Source organism: Cyanistes caeruleus, chromosome 10 (genome assembly GCF_971803275.1).
Source record: "Cyanistes caeruleus chromosome 10, bCyaCae1.hap1.1, whole genome shotgun sequence".
NCBI classification, from domain to species: Eukaryota; Metazoa; Chordata; class Aves; order Passeriformes; family Paridae; genus Cyanistes; species Cyanistes caeruleus.
Window position 1 is genome coordinate 17,430,637 of NC_141710.1, and position 25,647 is coordinate 17,456,283.

General features: G+C 43.1%; 1 protein-coding gene across 3 annotated transcripts in view; it reads right to left on the reverse strand.

Moving 5' to 3' along the window:
- The window catches only part of ATP11B (ATPase phospholipid transporting 11B (putative)), a 265,918-nt gene that overhangs the window by 123,237 nt on the left and 117,034 nt on the right, over window positions 1-25,647 (reverse strand). The window contains exon 8 of one of the 3 annotated variants that reach the window (XM_086844009.1): window positions 11,633-11,727. The exons of the other annotated variants lie outside the window; for them this stretch is intronic. The gene's annotated coding sequence lies outside the window, so the exon portion shown is untranslated. The remainder of the gene's footprint in view (window positions 1-11,632; window positions 11,728-25,647) is intronic. 3 annotated transcript variants of the gene reach the window in all.

Genomic DNA, 25,647 nt, shown 5'->3' on the forward strand with positions numbered 1-25,647 from the left:
TTTATTCACCAGAGAAAAGTCCCTGCAGATTCATCTGCGCTGGGGCAGGTTAGTCCCCATTAGCACCAGTGACCCATGCATGGCCAGGGATGGGCTGGAGGGGATGTGGGTGAACAGATGGGGGGACACAGGGGTTTCTGGGTACCTTTGGGAGTGGGTGCAGGCTCCCTCCCCACTTCAGTGGTGCTGGATGCAGATGCAGGTTCCCAGAACACCAATACACTGTCCAACAGCAAAGCCAGGAGCAACCTCCCTTGCCTTCACTCTGCCTCCTACAACTGCTCTCCAGGGCAACAAAAGAGCTGAGGCTGCCACTAGCCTTCAGCCAGTCTTTCTGTTGATGCTTGTGACCTTTCCCAGCCTATAGGATGTGTCCTACAGGCTTTCTCCCAGCTACTAATATTGGCTGCATTTTGACCTGCCTCCTGACTTCTGCACATGGACTCCTAATTCTGAGATGTGCCTGGGCAGAGACAGGGTGGGGATCCCTGGTCCTCTGCTCAACATGGCTTGGAAAGCAAATACTGGGAATGAAGTAAAATAACATAAAGTGAAATCCTAGGAAAAAAATGCTGAACCTGATGCAACTAAGTTTTTTAATCTTCAATTGAAAAATATGCCATTAATTGCCAGGCAAATTTCTCAGGTTGATATGGCAACTGGAAACACTGTAAATTAAAAAGCTGAGCAAATGTTCTTAAAGGAGAAAAATAGTCTCAACTCCTGATCAGCAGGGATTTCCAAACTCCCTTCCTCAGCCTGCCTTCTTTTAAATTCACAACCTACAGGAACAGCTGATTTTATTTCCATCACCAGAGGCTGTTTCTTGGAGGGTGCAGTAACAGCTTTGGGCTTTTGTGTGATGAACCTATAGTCACAGCGCAGCTCTTACTCCCTTTTCAGCAGCCACATCTACCTGCTAGCAAGGTCTGATGTCCCCACAAAATTAATAATATCACTCTTTTAGATAACCCTGTCAGTATATGGAGGGTAGTTTGGGAAAGCAGAGTTCTGGTTTTCTGTATTATTGCCATATCATCTGTATCTCTTCTAGTCTCAGCAGAAAGCTGGCAATGTCCCAGGGTCCTGATCGCTCCTGAACAGGTCTGGTAGCACGGATCGGTGGAAATGGGTCAGGAGCCCACATGGAGGGAACAGCTCATACCGGGCAGGAGAGTTGCTCCTGACAGGTTGACTTGAAACAAAGGAATTAATGACCTGTAGGTGTCCAAAGAGCAGCTACAGGAAGAACAGAAACTATTTGCTGAATTTATGCACTACTTCTCCTCCATGTCCAGCCAATTAAGTACAAAAGACGAGAAGGAAATGGTTGTTAAGCACCCGAGGCTGCCCCTTGCGAAGAGGAACTAAACAGCACATTCACATTTACATGCCAGCTTCTTATTCCAGAAAGATATTGAGTGAACAAACAAGATGACCAGAATATTATCCACCTCCTAAGATCAACAAGGTCTACTAGTCTAGTATCTGACTAATAAATATTTCAATTTTTAGCCTCTTGTTTTCAATCTCAGTTGCTTGATGATTAATCTCTAATTTACCAATAAAGGTAAAAGTGACCTGTTCTGGATATGCCAAGAAAAGTGATGGGTATGGCTGTCAGAGATACTGGGCAAAAGGAGACACTTCTTGCCGTAAAATGCAAATGTGGTCTGTGATAGGGACTTTACTGCCTTGCACTAAACTTTGGAGCAGGTAGAAAGAGGTGCCTGAAAGGTGCAGATGGCAGCGTCCCCCAGAGCTCTGGACAAAGCCAAAAGACTCTTAGGTGTGCTGTGATCACCATGGGGCATGACTGGAGCACAGTCCCACACAGCCTGGGATGCAGGTGAAGGAAGAAACTGATGGTGCTTGGGGCAGTTTTAGGCTGCCATTCTCCCTGCCCTGTGCTGCCCCTTGCTGATTAATTGTTGTCCTGGGACAGGAGCTGCCTGCTGGGGCCATGGCAATGAGGACAGTGGTGCTGCCCAACACCTGGCAGGAACCTGCCCTCTGGGAGGACACCTACTCCAGGGGACAAACCCTACTTCCCCTTTGCTCCCTCCCTTCACAAACACTGAGAGCGTTTGATAATCATATCAAAGCATCTCAGATCCAACTGACCATATCTTCTCAAGCCAGAGTCCCACAAATTAGATAAATTCATATTTATCCTCTGAAGGGGACAAGGGAATGTTTAAGAACCCACCTCAGAAAACCAGATAGGGCAATTAGCTCTTATTTAATATTTATTTTATCTTTTTTTTAAACAAAAGATTGCTATTCTTTTCTCTCCCTACAATGAAGTTAATAGATTTATTCATCAAGTTTTCCAAATTTAGACATCAAACTGATGTTTTTCTCCCACTGCTAATTTTATTCTTAGCAGCACTTACATAAAGGCAAGGATTGCAATATGACAAAAATACAAACCTCCTCTGAACTGGAATGTACCAGCAGGTAAAGTACAGGGGAAAGTACAGGCAACTTCTCACCCAGGCTCTCCAAAACAGCAAGTCTTTAAATAGAACTGAGAGTTTTTTTAATGCTTTTTTTTTTTTCCTCTCAAAATCTACAACTGACCTATCTGCCTTTGTACTCTGGCCCTGGACTACCAGGTTGTGCCCTCACATTACCACAGTGGTTTGGGATGATGCTGTGTTTTGCAGCAAGGCCAGATTTCCTGGTCTCAGTTCAGCAAGCAGCACTTTTTGTCTTATGGGGTCTCTGTTCATGGAGGCCACGTCCATGCTCTCAGTTCTTCAGACATCAGTCTCCTGATTTTAGTCCCAACCTGTTTTTCTGCAAGCAGTTGTGCTCGCACTGAACTCCCAAGCACATGCCTTGAGTTTGCATTCTTGCATCTGGCCCAGTTTAGCTAATTTGGGCCCAAAGCAAGAGTGACTCCAGCCCTCCACGTTCCTCCAGCCTCTTTTGAGTACAGCAGGTGCTCTGCACTTGGAGTAGTGGCCAGCAGCGCACATGAGAGACAGCTCCCATGGACAAGCATCTTGTGACTTCTTCTTGCAGAGAAGGCAGCCTGCAAGAAAAACTTCCGACAGTGTCTCTGCTTTCCCCCATTTTCCTGTTTCCCAAAGTGAAGTTGATTAATGTTGGTGAAAAGGATGCTGCCTGCCTTGGACACTGGGCTGTCTCTTTGCTGGAGAGCCAAAAATGCTGCTGTGCACATGCCTGAGAGAAAGAGCCACAGGGCCAAATTCAGACCCTGAATGTAGAGAGACACTGAGCAATAGCTGAGACCAAACCTAGCTTTGAACCCTGCTCAGCACACAAGGCACTCTCACATGCAATTACCGCTTGAAGAGGGCGGTTCGGGCGCTGTCACCAGCAGCGTGAACCTCTCTGTACTGCTCGTTTCTGTGACAGCACCTGTTCCTGCACACTCCATCCCATGGCATCCCGTGACTTTGCCTGGCATTACAAAACCCAGCCCCCAGTAAAGCTGCAGGTTTCCACCAGCTTTTGCAATGCCTCAGTCCCACACATTCCCACTGGCCCCGGTCGTGCCTCATTAGTTTGGCTTAATCAAGTGACGAGCACCGCTGAAGGCTGGGGAGCTGCCGTAGTCAATGGGGGCTATTCTCCCTGGATAGACACATGTCACACCCATTAGTGTCAATGGGAGTTACAAATGCACAGTGGAGAAAGGCCCCAATGTGCCCAGCGCGCATTAGGGACGAACAGAGGGGCCAGTTCAGCCCTGGGGTAAGAGCCTGCAGCTCAGTCATGCCTTGCAGCAGAACAGAAATTCAACTCAGCTTCAGGCCAGACCAGTGGGATAAGCACCAAAACAAGGAGAGAGAATAAACAAGAAGCTGGTCTCACCTAGAAGGTGACTGAGTCCCATGTAACACCCCTGGCAGGTGGCTGAGGGCCACGGCCTGCGCAGCAAACAGGTGCCCAAACACCAGCAGCTCCCCCAGGCTGAGCGGCACCAGCACAGGGGCACCCAGCCTTTAGGGTTGTCAAGTGATATTTCTCAACAGAGCAAAAAAAAATTAATTAAAAAAAAAAAAAAAAAAAAAAAAAGAGAGAGAGAAAAAGATTGGGGAGACAGCTGGGAGACCCTGAGGACAGCCTGGGGGCCGGCCAAAGCGAGCAGGCTGTGTCACAATCAAGTGTGAGAAAAGAGCCACCGTGTCTTCTGTGCACGTGTTCAAGCCCCATCCTTTGTGCACAAGAGAAGGATTCTTCATTGAAATCAGCCTGCCCCTGCCAAGGATCAGGCCTCCTAGGAGCTGCAGCTCAGCCAAAATAGTCAACTGGCTCTTTGAGTTTCCCAGTTTTGGGGAGGCCTTTTACATTCATATTTATTTATTTATTTATAAATTAATTTCTGTTTCTATTAAAAATATTTTAAAATATTTAAAATTTTGGAAAGGCTTTTTAAAAAATATTATCCCAACTTGTGAGTTCTCATCTATGTCCCAGTGAGGGAAGAGTGAGCCTGGCAGCTCTCATGGCACATGTTTCAGTGGTGTGCATAGCAGAGATGTCAGGCAGTTACACCAAATGATTTTTAAACATTTGCTTTTCAATTTGTGCTTAAATGAATGCAACCCCATAAATATTGCCATTGGACACTGGTGTCATTTTTGTTCCTCATGACTCTCTTTCGCATGTTGATGTTTACCGAGGTACGGGGCATGGGCCTCCCTGCATCTGCACCATTCCCATGGAAATTTCTCCTAGAACTTTGGTGATGTTTGGCTTGCCTTACTTTTATGAAAGAAAAATCTAGTCCAAAATGTGTAGCTCTATATCAGACTACAGGTACTTCACTGGCACTCCTAGAGTTAATAGCCCTAATATATATCCCAACAAACTGTCTTTAGCTTTCTCCATATGTTAATTCCCTCTAATCCTGTTATCAGTACAGGTAGTTGGACAAACAGTGTGATAATAAAGCACTATTTATAATACATGTCCTTCAGTCCTAGATTAACCAGGAGATTTCCCAAGCACCAAGGGATTTGATTTACCTACTGTGTGCAAATCTCCAGTAAAAAGAAAGTATCCAGGAAAATATATTTGCTCCCACACTGTATTGTTTACCATCCACTTTTCCCTTGATCTGTATGTGTGTCTGATCTATGCAATTTATTTATTCAAGCCCTCGATGATAGTTTAAAGCAGGGTCTAAAGAACTGGGACATTATCAACACACTGAAGGAGTTTTCTGTGAGCACCAGCCATCCTACTTCTCACCTCCCAAATGCTGCCCCTCTCACCACAACCAAGATTTAAAAAGCCAAAACAAGAAGAAATGAAGAAGCTCTTTTCCCTATGACTGCTACAGGTGCTTACTTAGTTCTGGATAAATGCAGCCCACTTCCCCCCCAACCCACCACCATTTTTTTTTTTTTTTTAATTCCTCTCAACGTGTCGTAGCTTTATATGAGGCTAATGGAGCAAGGCAATGCTCAAACGTCAAATTAAACTGCACAGCTCTGTAATCACTCAGACTGACATGGCATAAAAGGATAATTAGTAGTTCATTACATGGAACATTGTTTGTTCAGCTAAATTGATTTCTCTCAGCTGCCCATGTTTTCTGTTTACTTAGTGAGTGCTCCACTGCACATTCTTATTTGTGAACCAGGAAATCCCTTCCCCTGAACTTTTTCCTTCCCTCTAATCAGCACTGAGGATTTTAAATATAGTTTGCTGGAGGTAGATGAACCTCCAAAATTACAGACAGGTGCATGGCAACAATGGCCTGTGTGGAGCAATATGGAGTGGAAAACAAGCTGTGGTGGCTAAGGAGACATACCCAAGTATTCCAAAAAGGGCCCTGTGTGTCCATCTGCTTTGTACATAGAAATTCCTAGTCTGATTATTTGCTTTTCAACTTACAGTGAACTTGCCATTCTCTCATATTGTAAAGGATAAAAAAGAAAAAAAAAAAAGCAGGGCTGTAATCCTTCAGTGCTGGGAGTGGAAGTCTTCTTTAAAGCCTCATTTTTGCTCGCTAGGACCCAGAGAAAAGAGGAGATTGTTGTTTTAAACACACTTTTCTTTCCTTTTGCAATTAGGGCTGAGGCAGAGCTACCTAATTTCAAATGTTTTTAAACTGGCTGCCTCATGACACCTCTCCACTCAACTGAATTTCAAAACCCTGACAGTAGTTACAAGTAAAAGTGTTGGAGCTATCAACTCCCACACTCCTAGTGTCAGTCTCAATACATTTCTATTTTGCTTAAAGCCCTAACTTCTGTAGTCATTGCATTTTAAAAAGGATTCTTGTTTAGGTAGAAAATATGATCCCTAATGAGTCAGAACACAGGAGAAAAACAGACAAATTACTTATTTTTTCAAACCTATTTGAAAACTTTTGCTTCAGTGCTGCCTACGACATCCCAGACACCACCAAAAGACACGTACTGCACCCTTCTCTGTAGCCCCTGGAGATATCACATTTTTGGTTCTGGGGTGTTTGAGCTGGTTGCTCATTTGAGCACGATTGTTTTAACACAGTTTCTGAAAGAAGTTTACACAGTGTCTCACGGTAACCTGTAAGAAAAGTGGTGCTCGCTTTCTCTGAATTTCGGTGGCATTTATAGGCAGGCTCCTGATGGCAATATCAAACTAAGTTGTTCCCAAGCCCTGCTGCTTGTCACGGCCTCCACTCCCCCTTGGAAGTGTCGCCACAACACTGAAGTGGATTGTAGAGTTGATGCAGCTGAAAAATGATTTCCCATTTGTGCCAGGTTATTTTCCAGGAAGATGAGAGCTCAGTCAGCTCACAACACAGACCCACAGACAACTGTTCTGCCAGGATGGGAAGGGGGCAGAGGAGCAACCAGGACCAGCAGATGGGTGGGAACTTTTTGGGCTCATGGCATTGTGAGAAAATGGACTTGGATCTGCGGGCAGATCTACCCCTTGCAAAGCTTCCATCCTGGCTTTACTCACCGCTCCATGGAGCCTAAGGCAGTGCCATCATCCCCCAGAACAGCCTTGCCAGTCACATGAAAAAGCAAAGCAACTCTAGTGCCATGTAAACCCCTCCAGATCTTTTCCCTCTTTCCCATCTCCTCTCAGTCTCGTGGTAACAACCCTTTTAAGTATGTTCACAGCAACAAATCATTTCTTTTTGCTTTCAGTGGTCTTTTTCTAACTGTTGATAGCTGACCCCAGCATCCTAAGCACCACCTAAACACAGATCACCTTTAAACCTAAATTGTTCCTTAGTGACCAAACCATTTCCAGACATGTTAGGAAGATACCAGGAATGCTAGGATACCTTTAGGAATGCCTAAGCAGCTCTGGAGACCCTTTCAGTGACAGCAGACCCATTCCTTCAGCAGCAAACCCAAGCATCCTTGCATGTCTAACACCTCAGGGCAATAGGCACTCCCTCATCTCCTTTGTGCACATTTATACCCCTGAGCAACTCTCTTTGCTCACTTGGTTAGGGCAGGTTTCCAATTAGCTTTGCTAAAACCCATCTGTCCTGTGCCACACCACTGGCACGTCTGTGCTCAGGCCAGGCCAGCCCCCATGGGATTGATCTCACTTGCTCCAGCCCCAGTGAGCTCTACCTGCATGTACACATCTGGAGAGACAGACATATTATCTCCTGGCTGCTGAACCAAAAGCTTCCTGGAAAAGGACAGAACAAAACCTGTGTATTCTTCCTTTCTTGACAAGTGGGGGAAAAACAGAAAAAAACCACTTTAAACAGAGGAGTATGATCAGTTTGTCTGCTTCTGCTCTGAACTGAAATAAAAATAAAATTCTGGTTGAGTACTTGTAGGAAAAAACAAAGTATGAATTGATAAGCCTTGAAATACGTTGTCAATGGTCTCTTCCTTCAATTACCGGCTCAGTGATAGAGCTCACACCAAAGGCATCAGCAATTTCACTCAAATTCTTTCATCTGCTGAAACTATTTGAAAAAATGACTTGAAAAATTTGTTTCCACCTGCGATTACCTTCAGATGGAAACCTCAATTTTTGGAATGAGAAAACTATTTATTAAAAGAAAATAGGTCCAGAGTGCATACTGACTACAAATATGAGTATCAGCAACGACGCTCCCCGTGACTGACATTGGCTGCCAGCAGCACCTCCTTGACCTAATTCTTTAATGGAAATGGAGGTTTTTCTGCAGTCAGGCATCACCCTCTCAAGACATTGTATAATATTTGTACTGTTACCTTTTCCAGCAGCACTGAAAGGCATTCTACTATAGGCTCTCTTTTTATTTTGGGTCCTACTCCAGACTGCCCAGAGCAGAGCCAGCAGCTCCTTGTCCACACTCTCGTGGCTTCATCTCCCTCCCCGCGCTCCCCACCATGGCTTGCTACTTTCTGCCACTCTAATGAAGCTTCTGGCCTGGATCTGGCTAGTGCAGAGCATGGGTGAATCACTGCTGGGCCAAGCTGAGGCTTCCAAGGCGATGTTGCCACATCCCATCTACGGGTGCAGATCTGCAGGTGATCCTTTTGATGGGAACTGTGGAAAATCACCACATCCTCCACCTGTACTGGTGTTTCCTCGATTCCCAGGTTCTTTCCTGTCACTAAGGAGCTCCTCTCTGCTATTGGCTGCTTGTTGGAAATACAAATTTAGGAAATGGACAGATCACCCTGGGCTCACACAGCTAAAATTCCCAGCAAAGTGCTCAATCTTTAAACTGGTTTCAGAATTTTTTTTATTTATTTATTTTCTTCCCCCCTGGAAAACTCCTGCAGCATGTAGCCCTTATTACAGTGCCCTGGATAGTTTGCTCACTTCAACTAATTGCCTGGAAATCATTTGTTTGATCCAAGCCACATCTTTAAAGGGAGTTTCCACGAACTATTCCTGGCATCTAATACAAAGTTACCAGTCATAATGAGCAGCAAACCAATCATTAGCTCATCTTCTAGCTCAGCTATCCAGACCTTTCTTCTTTGCTTCAAGGGTACAAATTTCTGGGAATTTGGACAATTGCACCTTGCTTTGTAACTGTCTCCATTTGGGGCAATTAGGTTATTTGGCTTTGGGCACCTCACTGCACAGATTTCTGAATGTGTCTGGTCTAGTACCAGTTCTGCTGGAGCCAGGATCCACCATCCCCACACGTTTCCCACATCCTGCTGCCCTTCCAGCAAGCAAACTTCTCCTATGGTTGTTTAATTCCCTAAGTGAAAGTAGCAGTTCTGCTAGTTAAAATGCTAAATGAAGTTTGGTTTCCTACGTATTTACCTCTCATCATTGCCTTTAGGCCTGAGGATGAAGTTTCATTTGACATTTGACATAATTGGTCATTTATATGGGCTCTTCCCCCTCTCCTAAACTGATTTTCCACAGTTTAGACCCCTGCCTCAAGATAATTGAAAACCTCTTGAGACCTGTAGGAACTTACTAACCTTTGAGACCTTCAAGATTTTGTCAAGCTTAGATGGAATCAGCAAATGAGTTAGAAAGTCCTTATCAGGGATCACACAGAAGGACATAAACATAACACTTTTGAAACCCTTTGGTCTCACAGGAAAACAGACAGTGGAAAGCATGACAGTAATTCACACTCTACCACCTCAGTCTGGCACAAGCCCTCCACCAGACTGGGAAAAGAACACAGACACTGGTGACAGTTCTCTCTGACCTCCAAGTCTTTTACACAGCATCTTTCACAGTGCTGGTGTGTAAGTGAACTACTGCACATTGTTTTTATTTGGCTAAATTAACATTTTCCACCACTGTTTCAAAATGCCTGAAAGCAGAACTGGAGTCCCCTTTCCCTTCTTGCACCCTTGACACAGTTTTATTTGCAGTGCTCTTTTTTATCTTCCACAGCGCTGATTCCCCTAAACTCTTGGGCTGAGATTGAATGATGCTGAGCAAGAAGCTGTGTTTTAGTTTTGCCTTTCTTTGAAGCTACTGTATAATTTTTGCACCTGAAAGATTATCATTACCCTTCCCAGAAGATTCCAGAGCATTAACAGACACATTAAAAAACCCCAAGACCCAAATATGTTTAAAACATGTTAGTATGTACCAAGTAGACTGGAGCAAGCTTCTAATGATAATTCATTGCCATCCCAAAAACGGTGACTGATCCACAACATTTTTCTTGCAGACAGATGACAAGAACAAAATGAAATTTTGAATACTGGTGAGAATTTGCCTTGACATCAGCAAGACCAAGGCCCAGCAGATTCACAATGTGGAGCAAACTCACTCTAAGCCATTCTGAAAACAAAATAAATCAGTTGATTTTAACTGGTAAAGAACTTTAACTGGTGAAGAACTTTAGCCTTAACTGAAGAAATCTATAATCCACATATAAAATTCACTAGTGAGCAGGCATTAAACACCACCAACCACAGAAAGTCCCCTCTCCACACGGTGTCCAGCTCCCCCATTCTCTTGAAGTGTTCTGTAGAGAACAGCAGTGCTACAACTAGTAATTTTTCTTCTTGCAAAGAATACACAATTAGATAATAAATGCGTCTCAATCTTGGAGAGTAGAGTCACCATCCACTCTGTGTAGTGAAGGCTGGAAAGCTAATTACCTGTCACTGACTACATTCTCAATTACTTAAGTTTGTTAAAGGAAAAAACCCAAAAACCAGCCAGAAATGCAGCAATCACTTCAGACAGTGTCAGTGCCACCTGCTCCTGAGCTGCCTATACTGAGACTCAGAAGCCTCTTTCCCACCCCTCACCTACGTTACTGCTTGGTGATGGGACAGAACACAGCTCCTGTCATCACACCAGAACTGATGAAGTGTTAAAGCGACTGCAAGCGCTTGGGGCTGCTGTGGAGGCTGCACAGGGAGAGAAACCAGTCCCAGGGCACAGCCAAACCCACACCTGCCAAAAGCCTCCCAGAAATGGGTGGTGGAAACTCCAGGCAGACCCTGGGGCTTGTTGGTCCTCCTGGTTTTAGACCCTGATCATACAGAAATTCTCACGTGCTGGAAGTCATGAATACCAATGGTGTCCCTGAAGCCAAGGGAGCTTTTCACATGAATACATTTTAAAAGAAAATGCAAGGATTTACAGGATTAGGGCCTGAAATTCTTGGCTTTATGTCTTTCAGCAGAGTTGTACAGTGCCAGTTGCAGTCAAGAAATGCTATCACTTTAAAAGACCAAATGTTGTCAAATGCCAAGAACTTTGCTGGAAATGAGATTTGGGGTCTTCTTACTTGGCCAACCTGATGAAAGAGGATTAAGCTCCAAATGAGCCAGATTGCAAATTGAGGCTATAAAGGTCAATGATCATTATTTTCTGGCTGCTGAAAATAACTGTTTGCTCCTCTGGCTTTGATAATTTTTAACAATTATTGATGTCTTGTCCTGACTTAATATGTAAAGAATGCTTGTTCCTATATTCAGTTTATAGTACCAGACTTTAGCTTTTAGAAATAGCTTTCAAGGTGAGCAGTAGTGTCTAATTGTTTCTGAGCATACTGTGTTTAACCATCAAGGCCACATCTCAGGAATCTTGGATAAATTATATCAAAAATGCACCAAGAGACACAAATATCAATGATGAATTGAATAAATGCACCTTATTTCCCCCCACCAACAAGCCTAGTTTGGAAATATCCCAATGAATAACTCTTTGACCTCCTGAGTCAGTGTCACCTCTGCACCTTTTCCTCATCAATTACCTGTGTGCCACCCTGTCAAAGGATTTTGCATCCAGACCAGGTACAGGATTCAGCAAAAAACTGTGGAGTCATCTCCAAGCCTTTCTTGTTTCTTTCTATGCAAAAGAGATGGCAACCATGTCATCAGTAATTAATCTATTAATCCAGGATTAATAAAATTAAAATCTGCTAAAATTTAACTAGAAAGGAAAAGCCAGTATAAACCAGTGCACTCTTGCAGAATTGCTTATTTTGGTCAGCCATAGAAAGATTAATGATCTCTTCCTTTCTTATACTGTAAGAGAAGTGTTTTTTTGGACCTCCAATTTCTGGCAAGCAGATCCAAGGCAGGGGGAGAGAGGGGCATGTGAGGGTGTAGAAGGCACACAAGGTGCAAACTCCAGGAGTTAGGAAACGGGAGTTACGGAGCAAGATGGCCTATTTTTTGTACTCTTTAATGTGAGGCCTGTTTTTTTTAAACCTCTCAGCAGGAATAGCAAAGTTTTCCAAGTTATCACCTAGCAACAAAACCCAGAAAAACATTTGCAAAGCAGTTTTGCATCACTGCCATCCCTGGAAGAACTAACTTGTTGAAGGCTGAATTTGCTATGGAGAGGGATTGAATGCTCTGTTCTTATTCAGAGTGCTGAGACGTGCAGTCCTCTTTCACTGAGAACAGAAATTCATTAATGCACATGCACACACATTAAGTGTTGCTTTGGAGGTGTTCTCAGAGTTTTTGGACCACAGGGGTGTGGTTTCAACTGAAAACCGTGTGAAAACAAATTGAAACAATTTCTTCTTTTACAGGATGTCATTCCACCTTACAGATTGTGTTTACTGACACTTTCTGTAATAGGATCAATATTTAATCCCAAAATCTATTCTTAAGAGCATTTAATTTCAAATTAAAATAATTTTGATGACTAAAATGCCACTTCTGTAGCAGATCACCTTGGCAAGATCTGAAATTATGGTGAACAGCCTGGCTTAATACACTATTTATTTTATGAAAATAAATAATTTCCATTGGCACATTTACAAAACCCTCCCCCATATATTTGTTGAAAAATCATCTTTTCCTTGTAAGGTTCCTGTGTGCCTTCCCACTGAACTCAAGTTCTTTTCATGACACTGAGGTTTTTAACTGCAAAGTCCAGTAAGAGCAAGACCCTACAGGAGCTGCTACAAAGGCTCTGCCCACACAGTGCAAACCTGAGCTTTCTGAGACATCCTCCAGTGTGCTCAGAGCACCCTTCCAGCCATTTCTCCTCAGCCTGCAGAGGCACCAGCTCAGAGCCCAGTAACAATCTGACCATGCCACTGCAGTGTTACGTGTGGTGAGTGAGCCCAGGCTCACCAGTCCAGTTGCACCTCTGTGCTGACTGGTGCTTCTGGCTTTCATTAGCATCACCTCTAAAGGTTCTGTACCATGTTGCACTGCAGTGTAAGCAAATATTGAATTTATGTTTCCATATTTAATGGGCAGAAAAGATATAGATATTACTGGACCAGGAAAAAAACCCTAAAACTGAAGTTGGTCAGGGATATTATTTATATTTACACATTTTTTTCCCTTACTACTCTAATGGTGGGAATACTGCTAATGAGTCAGCCCTATGACTACTATGTACATGGAGTGTAGAGCTGAACAGAACAGTCACATTAAATTCAATATGGCTTTTAACCTCAAAATCTTCCCATTTCAAGTTGTAGATACACTTTTGAGAGGCATTAGTTGTACTCCTTAATCACTTTAGGGCAGGGTCTGCAGAAAGAAGAATTTACTGGAGGATATGGATTTCACCTTGCAGTGGTTATATATAATCACTGTGCAGCTTTGCATAAGGTCTTATTGCAGGATTAGCTACATCCCTTACTACTGTGGGAGTTTTACACAGCTTCCAAATATTTCCTGGGATGCTTTTGGTTATTACCACTTTGCTGCTTTTCCAGCTTTCACCAGAGAGTGAAAAACATTTGGAATTCTACAGGACTTCCAGTGAACAACTCGCTCATGTGCATTCCCATTTTATAGAGAAACGTTTGCCAAGACAGAGTCTGTTCTTTCTTTTCTTTGCTGCTAAATAAACCGTTAAACGCTGAGGTCTTAAAATCTTCCCAAAGTGTTCCCAGGCCTTGGGGAGCAAGGATGTAATCTCAGGTTTGTGACCCACCCAGTGGGGGTTAAGTGCTGCTGCACAGTTGGTTCAGAGGAGCCGCTGCTCCTTTGCTCCCAGCTTTGTGCAGCGCAGTCACTGGGGTGTCGCGCGCGGAATCCCGGAGCAGCAGCGGGAAGGATCAGGCCCTGCAGCCCTCTGTCTGTCCTTCTGCTTTGTCAGCCCCGCTTCCTTGCACAGCCAATGCCCGAACTTGCAAGCATAAGAGGGAGGACTGACCCTTCGAGTCCTCATTTCTGTCATTTGATCTCAGTGAACCTTTCATCCTGTCATCCTTCCTCTTGTGTTGTGTCTCGTCTTTTTAACATCTCTGTGTAACCTCGACTTAGGCCCCATTCACAAGGCGAGCGAGGGCAAACGCAATCTATGGAGGGGTTGCTTTCCCCTCCCGAATCATCTTCAGCTTTACCCCTCTCTGTTCCCCTTGCTCTGATTTTTCACCTTCATTTTTCTTCCAAACCGTCACCAGGTGGACAGTGGTTGGCAAGATGGGCCTGTCTCAAAAATCAGCATTTCTGTGGAACGTACACTGCTGTCATTCACAGGCTGCTGGATGAGTTGCTCTGTTGATAGTCCCTCACCAGTACCAGGTGAAAGAGAAGAGCACATGGCCAATATCACACCTACACCTGCACTTTCTGCGCTTTCCACCTGATACCAACTTAAGATCAGAAGTCAGTTTTTTAACATGATGTTAAATACAGAATATGTGGCCTTCAGGCAGAGATGTGTCTGCATCATGATACTGCACTTAGAGGAGCACATTTCAGAGAGGCCAGAGCTGTCTAACAACTACAGTAAGGGCCTGGGCTTGGCTACTATTACTTTTCTTTAATGTCTTTTTGCAAAATAGGGATAATGCTTTCCTGTGATCTTCTTCAAGATTCCTATGCAATAGAATTCTATTCAGAAAGATCATCACAAAGCAGAATTTGGTGAGCTGGGTGCTGTAGTGGAGACAACTACGTATTTCAGGCAGAATTCTTATCTTCAATTTCCTTCCCAATCACAATGAAAAACTCTTGCCCTTGTTTCATCAGGTGCATGTGAGCTGCTGCTATGTGCAAGCTGCTGCCCAGGTCAGCTGCAGCTCTGGGCCCATTTGCCTCCTTTAGTTTCTGTGCATTGCTTCATATTAATAAATTCTCATTTTCTTGTGTATTAATATATTCAGAATGACAATTGACATAGCTGCCAGCTGCTTCATATTGAGGCAGAACCACAAGCAGCAGCATTTTAGGGCCATATTAACAGCTTATTATAATAAAGATGCTATCTTGGAGCCCTCATTAATGTCAGTATTGCAGCTGTACATACTGCAAGTAGATGCATCATCATGATATAAAGTGTGTACAGCAGATGGAAACAAGATAAGGTGAAATCAAAGCTGTAATCTTAAATATGTAGTCTGCTGCGCAGTGAAGCTGACAGAATTCCTGAAATATCTGTGGCCAAAAGAGCTGAATATAAGCATTTTAAGAAAAGCTTATTAAGAACACACAAACTATAGGTCACACATATGATCATTACTAGACTGAAACAGAGAAGTGCTAAATAAATATGTAGAAAAAAGCAGGAACTGTCTGCAGCTATATCTGTTCTGCATGTGGGAACCAGGAGGAAGATGCCACTTTCTTACTAGGATGTTGGCATTGGACTAGAAATAAGGATGGGACAGGGCACCAAAATAGACATTTTTGCAACACGAGTGTGGTACATTCCAGAGTGTGTGTAACACATGGACTATGGTGAAAGTGTACAGAGCTGTTTGAGATATGCCACATTGAACTTACTCTAACATGAGAAAACAGTGGAGACAAAGAGACAAGCAGCACACTGAGCTGTTGCTCCATCACTTAGAGTCAGCTTTCCCAAGGTCTTCTCCAAGGTGAGGCCCCCGTGAGGCAGTAGGCTTGGCTGAACAATGGACATTATATGTTGAGCCTCCTTCTTCCACTCTTTGTTGGAATTTGTTTTCAAAACTCACTACTTAGTAACAACTCTGGAATATTAGTCTCACCAGGAAATTTAGCTCAAATTGGCTCATAATTTCAATTATTGCTGGTGAGGAATGAATGGTGTCCAGGTCTGACTAAATAATTTTTTTTTTAGGAAACTAAACTGAACAGAAATTAGTTCAAGTGCAATCCCAGAAAACTAAAGCAACAGTTTGTTTGGTATTTTAATAACAGATAATTAGTGTCAAGGACATAATTCATACCAGTGTATTTGCAACATGGGTAAAGACCTAGAAAACCTGTCTGGGAGATATTTTTAGGGTTTAAAGGAGAATGTAGAAGGATTATGGGGCAGGCTCACAAAGGCAGTTCGTTAACGAAGTTATAAATTTTTTGACTATAAGTGAAATTTTCAGTTAAAACTTCTGTTAAGAGGAGTCACGGATATATTTTCCATAGCTCAAAACCATCTTTGTGATGGGCTCAATTTTTAAGGGAGAAATACCAATTAGCAGGATACCTTTAGCAAGATGCATGGAAAAAAATGTAGAAGTATCCCCTCAGGGTCTGAACTGCAAAGTTAGTTTTTAAAAAATATTGATTTAAAGATTTTTACCAACCTGGGTCACGATATACAATTCTCACTGATAAGGTTTCAGCAGACATCACCAAGATTGGTTACTATTACAGAGTGAGCTGAATCTCCTGGTCAAACGGTTGTGATTCAGCGTGGCTGCATTTAATACAGCCAAATGCAAGGTGATACATCTGGGAACCTGGAGGGCAGATTACAGCTGTAAGATGGAAGATTCTGTCTTGGAAAAACGTGACCCTGAGTGAGACTGAAAAAGTCAATGGAGATAACAGCTTCAACATGAGCTCTCAATGCAAAGCTGCAGCTCAAAGGGCAGGTGTGTCCTCTTAGGGTGTGAGAAGGGAGGTATCAGATTAGAGCTGGGGAAGTGATCCTGCCTCAGTGGGGAGCTACTCTGAGATCACAACAGCAAAACCATGCCTAGCTTGGAGGTCCACTTGTGTATCTGGAAATGGGAGAGCGTTTAGATGGGAATCACACAAATGATTTTTGGAGCACCAGGCCTATGGGGGAAGATCTATGGAGCTCAGTACACTCAGGTGCTTGAGGAAGAGCTTGGGCGGAGACCTGGTCATTACAAATGTTATGGAGAGGTTCTCAGAGGGAGCAGGCAATATCTGCTCCCAGAATTCATTTTAGAAGTAAGCATTGCCCCAAAAGCATAGCAGAGCCTTCTGGGTTGGCAGAGAAGAGTGCTACCAGCACCTCCTAGGAAGGCATTTCACCTGATAAAATTTCACACTGGCACATGCTGTCAGTTTTATCTGGGCTCCACATAGCAGCAGAATTATTTTACTTTGTTACAGAGGAAGATTGGCAAAAGAAAGAGAGTACCACACTGCCATACCCAAACTTTTATCATCTGGACTTCAATTGACTGCTAAGGAGGTCAGGTCTGCAGAATAGAATGCTCTCAACTATAGAAGAATTAGTATTTTATCTTTTTAGTATTTTTATTAGTATTATAATTGAGTGATCTAGTCCGTTCTTAGTTATATGTGTATATATAACTATATGTAAATACAGGAACATATCAGCTAAAGGGAAATTATTCTAGTGGTGCAAATCTCTCTTTTATAGTCCTAGACCTGCACATATGGGTGGTGTGGGGTGAATATCCTATTTCCAATTGGAAAACAGGCTGTGAAGACCATGTTGCTATCAGTTTCCTTCCCCTCTCAACTATCTCAGTCAACAGAAATCCTTAAGCTTTAAATTCAGAAATTACCCTGCATTATAAGAAGAGGCTGAGCTAACTCAGTTTCCTAACTGTCTCTGTGAGGATCTACTTCAATTCTAGAGAAGTCAGAGTGGTTCAGGGGACATTTGGAGTAGTTCACATGACTTCCTCAAAGAAAGTGGCAGAAGCATGTGCTGGACATAGCAGTCACTGTTTGAGTTTCTGCTAAGTGATGCTCCCAGTTCTGCTGAATGATGTGCAGCTAATCCCCAAATACCTGCAGTGGTGTGGATAACCCCACCCACTAATTGCCTGAAAAAAAAAGATATCCCATGTCAGGTGTTCCTCCTGTAGTAGTACCTGGCAGCAAACATAACCCAGACATTGTTTCCTGACAAGCTATACATGATGTGTCACGTTGCAATGTGAGGGAAGAGACATTTTTCCATGTTTACCACCCACTGTTAAACTTGAATAAAGAAATGCTGTCTCCTGAGTTTGCTCAGCAGAGAGGAGCTCTTCAGACCTTTCAGTCTTTGGCTGTCCAAACATTTTAGGAAAGCTGGTGACTGCTCCCTTAGAAAAATAGGTTGGAGGCTTTTAAAATAACCCTCCCACACAAAAACGTTTTTCCTCAAATTCTAGGAGTTAAAGGGATTCCTTCCTGCCCCCTTGTAAGCATTGTTTTCATAGCCTGTGTGAGGGGCAGCACTGATGGTCTGGAGTTAATTCCCTAATGGCAAGTGCCCCAGATCCCTGGCATATCCAGGCTTTGCTAGTGCAGACATGAGGTCCAAGCCCACTGTCCCTGTCACAACTGCCTGACAGAATTCAGCAGATCACTCTCTACACTTCCATTTCTGAGACTGGGGTATTTTGAGTACCTGAAGATTACATCAACTAGAGGTGCTGAGCTGCATTCACCCAGTGACTGTTGCCATGTTGGTGTCTCACAAAATTGCTGCAATTTTGCAGACTGGCTCACTCAGCAAGAGTTACCCAGCTTTTTGTGAAAACCCTGCAAGGATGTCACAGATCATGTTCATAAACTGGTGCTGACTTCAGATTAAGGAAAATGAATTCTTGGGTTTGGAAACAGAATTGCTTTTTTCTGTTTTAACTCAGTAGCAAAGGCAGAATAAAGACAGCTGAAATGACTAAGAACAGAGCTGAAATCAAAGGCAGAGTAAGGTTTGACTGCCCTGAGGAGAGTTGCTGAATATCTCATGCACAATTTTGAAGAGTCCTGTTCTGATAGCATCAACAGAAGGCTCATGGGATCCCTATGGTTACAACTATCTGCTTTCCTGGGAAGAGAACTTGGGGTGCTCAGGGAGGCTTGGGGGAAGTCAAGGCCCAACAAGAGATTACATATAAGAAAAAGTGAATATTATGGAGGCAAATATCTTCAATTTTTTATCCCCTCTGTCTGTTGCCAAGGAACCTCAGACCAAGCTACGCAGGAACCTTCCCTGGATCTATTTCTTGTAATAATCCTAATTGCAGCTCAGTTGGTGTGTGCAAAAATCCTTCTCCCCATTTAGCAAAATGAAAGGTTCCATCAGAGAGAGCACATCTGCATGTGCTAAAAATGGAAATGCAAGAGCAATGCAAAATCTATTAAACAAATATTTTATTTTTTTGGGGGAGGGGCAGGAATCTAAAAGTGCCAAGGCTGAACCACATAAAATTGAAGCAAGATGAAAGCTTGCATCAGAAGTTTTCCTTGCCAAAGAGGTGTGCACAATAGTTGAAAGTACATGTTATACTGCATTGTTGTACTGTAGATATGGCATTATAAAAAGTCTCCTTTAACTATTTGGTCTGAAAGAAGACGCACACAGTTCAGGCTTGCACTAATATGGAAATGTAAAATTACCCATACAAATCCAATGAGAGACTCTGAGGAAAAACATGAAAGAAAAATGAGGTCCATATTTCACTCAATCCCTTTCCGATCAGTCATCCTTGAAGCTGTCAATCAGTCCCTCCAGCTGTATATGACTGACGTGTACAATGGGCAGGGCTTTCAGAGCAGTAATTTTGAAAGTGCCCCAAACCTCCCAGCCTTCCAAGCACTAAGGAAATTCTGCAAGAGAAAAAGCTGGGTACAAGTGAGGTGACTTGAGCTGCACCTTGACACCAAGAGCCATCCCTCTCCAAGCTTGCAGGCTGCTATTTCATGTTCATCTGTTGCCAGATATAGGGAAAATCCTCTTTCTGCTGCATTATTTGCAGTTTTGTTAGTGGTGCTACTATCCTCAGTGTAAATAAGATTGATTTCTGCAGTTCTGAACTGATCTGCACTGGAAAAATCACTTAACTTTAAAAGACACAGGAAGTCCTGTTTCTGCAGAGAAAAGAAACCCTTAGAGAAAAGGAGACTGGGAAGTTCAGATTTCCAGAACCTTGATTCCCATTGAGTTTAAATATTTAAAAAGCAGAAACAAACACTGTTTTTCAAACATCCCTTAATTGTGCATACAGGATAAGGTAGATATGGATATAGATAACGTTCTTAGTATTTTTCCAATTAGTTCTTTACAGAAGAAAACTGCCAGAACTTACTGAATTCTTTAGGGACCACCTTCACTTTTCACAATCCTTACCTGCCTGGCCATGCCAAGCACCATGTCCCATTTCAACAAGAATCAGATTTGTGGCTGATATAAATCAGGCTCTTTATGAGCTCAAGATACCATTTAGCCTGAAATGTTTAAAGAGCTGAACTGCTACATGCAGGTAACTCAGTATATCAGAGGCACATCATGTAGGTTGATCTGTCTGTCACATATTTTGGATACCTTCATTTACTTCACAGTTCATTCAAAAAGTGTGGTTGCCTTAGAAACCACGAAAATGCAGAATAATTCTAAGATAAACCAAACTGATAGAATCACTCAGCAGTGGCTCAGAAGTACACAGCCTTTCCATACATTCAAAAAGACATATTGCATTAAAAGCAGGAGAGAAGGATTATTTCCTCATTAAAAAATAGGGGTAGAGAGAAGTGGCTGATTACCCAATAGAGGATGACAGATCCAGGGATCATGTTACGTGTTCAGGCCGCCTTGGCCTGGGAAATGCCCCTGGTCATCAGGGTAATCCTGTGGGAAAGAAGGAGGCTGCAGAGGATGGGGAGAGCTCAGAGTCAGAGCAGGCCACGACTGTGGCCCACTTCTGGGCCACAATTTCCCTGCAGCTCTGGAAGGATGAAGAAAAAGAATATGCAAGTCTACATTTCCAGATGCTCCCTGCAGAACAGGCTCCCTCTGCCTTCTCCTGGAGGCATTTCCCCGTCCGTCTCAAGTGCTTCAGTTAGGAAGCTAAACCTGCTCCCCTTCACTGCTCCCCCTTTTCTCAGTGCTGAAATGCTGAAACTTATCTGCACCAAGGTGATGATTTCCTATCTGAAGGACATAAAGTGAGCTTCTGAATGGAATGTGATCTCTTCCAGCTAGTAAAAGTTTTATAACCGAGGACGAAAAACCCCTATAAAAATAAAATCAGGCACCTCAGCTGGTGTAAATCAGGACTGCCTAACTCCAGTGGAGCTTGCCTTAGGCAGAGGTGGAAATTTTGAGGTCTTTCTAGTACATGGATGGCAGGTTTATTGGAAGTCATTAAAATTCAAGCCTTATTCAAAAAAAAAAAAAAAAAAAAAAGAAAAGTAAATATTCTGGACTACTCCCAGGACCATCTTCCATCAAGATCCCCTCAATCACTGGAAATACTTAGACAGGGACACTGATAACACGGATCTTTGGTTTATTTGAGTACATTAACTAAATAATTTACACCCATCATGGCTAATTCCTGGTTTAGTATGAATAAACTTAAAGCCTCATTACTGATCCCCTTTTTGTATTACTTCTTCCCATTGCCTTACATGCCTTGGCAGAACACACTGGTGGCAGGTATGACTGGTATATCATACTTGACACAAGATATTAAAAAGAGTTCCCCTTGGAAGGGGGTAAGAGTCCCCAATTTTTCTCCACATAATGGCTTGGGAAGTGCATGGTTTTGCTCTGGTGCTTCAAATGCAGCCACAGTGTCTGAACAGCCATCAGAGGCACTGTGCTGGGTCACACACATGGCCTCTCCAGTAGTTTCATCAGGGAGCAAAACTCACCAACTTACTGAGATGATTTGTAAAAAAAGTAGGTTTTGCTCTTCCTTGGTTCTTGAATCGCAGCAGATTGCTGACCCTGATGTTGAGAGGCAGCAGGGGTGGGGGATGATTTGGAACAGGGCACTGTAGCTGCTAGACATGCAAAAGCTGATTTATTTCTCTAACAGTTGCTGAAGTTTGGGTCCTGCTTTAACCAGTCCAAGAAGATTTACATCTCCTTTAGCCAGCCAGAGAAGATCTACACCATCTACAGTAGCAAAGTGACAGTTCATCCATCATGGCTTGGAGCTTGCACATCCCTGCATGTCCTCAGCAATTTGCTAACTGAGGTGGGTTTTTTGAGTGCAGCAGTCTCAACACTCAGTTTTACTGGACATTAGAGAAGAGATCCCTAGATCCCTTAAGAACTAAGCAGCAAAAGAACCTCTGTAGGCACCCAGCTCTATTTGATTCCTAATGACAGTAACTTGCTTGGCCATTATGAACATTAAGCCTTCAATAAGTACAGAAAAGTCAAATCAATACATATAGGCAAAGGAGTCACTTGTAAAAAAAGTTGAGACAATTCAAACAGTCCTTCATTTAATATAAACAAAGAAGCTGATCCTTCACTTTGATCTCATCTATCCTTCCTTCCCCCAGAAAATAGAGAAGCAGAATACAAAGACCCAAGAATGCCAAGCAGGGGAGAGAGAAAATGAGAAGACAGATCACCAAGTTAAATGATTGACTATGAGCAATTGACTTCACAGGATGGTGACACCAAGTTTTGTGTGTGGATCCTCCCCATCTGAGACAGCCTCTTCACCAAAGATCTCAAATCCTCCTGCACTCATTTCACATCCTTGACCTGCTGCCAGTGCTGAGGAAAGAGCCATGCAGCTTTACACTCAGAAAAACAGTCCTCATGAAGTATGACCAGAAACAGCAGGGCTGAAATAACAATCATTAGGAAAGGGCTGGAGAGCAAGAAATACTCCCCAGAAGGGAGATGGCTTGGCAGGATAAAAGATGTCATGGATCCACTTATATATGAAGTCCTTCTGCCAATCAGATAGCGCCTAGAAGGGCAGCTTGCCCCTCTGTGGGAATCTAATTTCAGACACAAGATCACTGGATTTCCTTTTTCCTCAGAGCAGGCTGTATCTGCAGATCAAAGCTCCGCCGGGAGCTGGTATATAGTATATTCTCACTTGGATGGAATTGTAGCTCCCGTGAATGCAAACATGGCAAGAGGAGAATACATCCTTTATGTGACATTTCCCATGTTTTTCTGACCACTCATATTGCTGGCCAGAAGAAACAGATTTAAAGGGCAGATTTAGTCAAATTCTGCTCTTTGTGCTTTTTCTCTGCTATTGTGGTGCTTTATTAAGGGTGATGAGGGATCTACCCCACCCATTCCAGTCATCCTCCAGAGCAGGTAATATATAACTCCATTCATTGTGATGCTAACGAGTTCTATTTAGCTGTATTTAACTGGATATCATGACTCCATGAGATGACCTTTCACTCCTGGGAAGTAGTTTTAAATTTGATCCACAGCAAAGGAAAATCCCTCCAATTCATTGGCTGTGAAAGGTCACAAGTGAAATGTGTTCTGATAGTATCTGCTTGTGGTTCAGTTCTCAGTATACCTGAGCATCAAGCTGGTCTGAATCAGCTTTTGTGCTGGCAGTCTGAGTACCAAGCACCCTGAGAAAGCGCTGTGGAAAAGGCAGCCAAGCCTCTGGCAGTGCCAATTGGTGTAGGCAGTGCTTGGAGAGGAGATGCCCCATTGAACCCAAGGCATGTGCTGCCCAGGAAAAAACACAGAGGGCCTACTCAGCTGTTTTTTTTTAATGAAAATATTAAAAAATGCTAATAATATGCAATGTTAGATACAAGCATGCTAAGATCTCATGCAAGCATCAGACAGTGAGACCACAAAATACACTTGTAAATGTAATTTCCAGGACAAAACTGGATAGAGAGAAAAGGAAGGGACTAAAATTGTGTTAACATTGTGGTGTTAAAACTTCACTGGCACCTCTTCTCCCCTTGGCAAGTGAGTCCATGAAAGCCATTCAGCTTGGAATTTCAAAATAAAAGACTGTAAAAAAAATTCATCTTGTCTTTCCTCCCTCCTTTTTGGCCATTCCCCATGCAGAAGTGTAGGGGCTTGTTTAGCTCTTCTCATCAGAAAATACTTGGCACTGTGATATGGTGTACTATATACAGGGTGGGAAGAAATGTTGTTTTACTAATTTCTCGCTACTTAATGTTGGCATTATAGAAAAAAAATGGAGCTATCAGTCAAAAAAAACCCAATCAAACAAGCAAGACTCCCTACCAAAGCAATAAGATTATCCTTCTAAAAGCTTTCAGTTAAAGGGGGAAGGGCTAAGAACTGTCAGTCCACTTTTATACCAAAAATAAGGGAAACAAGTGGCTGAGGAGAATTCCTCTCTCACACCAGTTTGTGGCAAATCTCATATCCCAACTTGGACACTCCCCACCCAAGTCACCCTTCCAAATAATAGCAGGTGTATCAGATGTAACAGAAACCAGGACTTAAAAAATGATAAAAAGCACCAAAACCAATATTACAAGGAGAAAGCTTAGTCTCAAAGTTGTGGCAGCAAAGCAACTGTTTTTGTAGTAGCTCTGGTCAGATTTCTACAGCAGTGCTACTGCTAAGGTATTAATGAGGTCTCTTGGTATTTAAAACTCCAAGGGGTATCCTGAAAGCCAGTCTGAAAAGCAGCCTGAAAAGACCTTTCCTTTCCCTAGAATCTTAGAACATTTGAAAAACCCTAGGTTCAGTCTAGATTTGAGGTCACACTAACCAACATGAGGAAAAAGAACAGCCATTACACCTGCCTAGACATGTCCACTCTAGGAAAGAAGCCAAACCAGACTCAAAAAGGGAATGTGGTCAATAACTGACTTCCCTGCTGATTTCTGATTGTGACAGTATAGGAAACACAACCAAGTGAATGCCAAGCCCGCCAGAGACAATGAGCAGCCTCAGGGTTCAGAATCTATGGTATTGCTGCCATCAGGATGGTGGTGCTGTCTCAGGAAGGTGATGAGCACCTAACCTCTGTTGTCATCAGCACAGAAATGTCTCCTTCCTAAGGGAGCTGTGACATGGGGCAGGAGGGTAAAAAGTATTTGAAGTAAGGAGCTTAAAGGCAAAAACAACTGTGTGACTAAAAGACCCATTAGTTTGTCTCCCCTGGTGCCAAATCCATTCATTTACAGCATCCTCAAGGCTTCCCCACAATACACTCAGTTCCCAGTGAGGTCTCTGGGCTCATCCAAGGAAAGAGGATGGCCAGGAGTTACCACAGAAGATAGTCCTGCAATATATGCCGGGGAGTCCTGTATCCTCAGTGTGTGAGAGCTATGTCCAGAGCACAGTGAACTCTTACTTTACTACTAACTCATGGTCAGAGGGTGACTGGCACCCAGCACAGGAGAGCAGGGACAGGCAAAAATAAGGATGTAATGTGTGCTCTGTCAGATCAAATTCAAGGTGACTCTAACCTGTGGCTTTGATACAACACGGGGACAAGGAAGTACAGATTATATTCCTACTTGACACCTCCACTGTGGAAGAAGAAGGAGCAGCACACAGCAGAACAACTCCAGCTGAGGGCTCTCAAGAGTCTCAAGTTCAGCCAAGTTTCAGGTTGTAGTGCTGTAAAAAAAGCAAAAACAACCCCAAACCCAAAAACCAACAACCAACAAAACCTTCTACACAAAACAAAGGCACAAGGCCTAGTCCAAATATGTCCCTGCCTTTGTGTTACAGTCAGAATAAAATATAAGTAGACCAGAGCCACTCAGCTCTTGAAGTTTCTGACTAAAATGCAGAAAAAAATCATAGGGTGTTGAGTTAATAAAACACACCTGCAATAACTTCTTTTGGAAACATGCCTTGGCTGAGGTACCTGGCTTCACTCCCAACACTTAGAAACAATTCCCAAGTGTTAGTGACTGC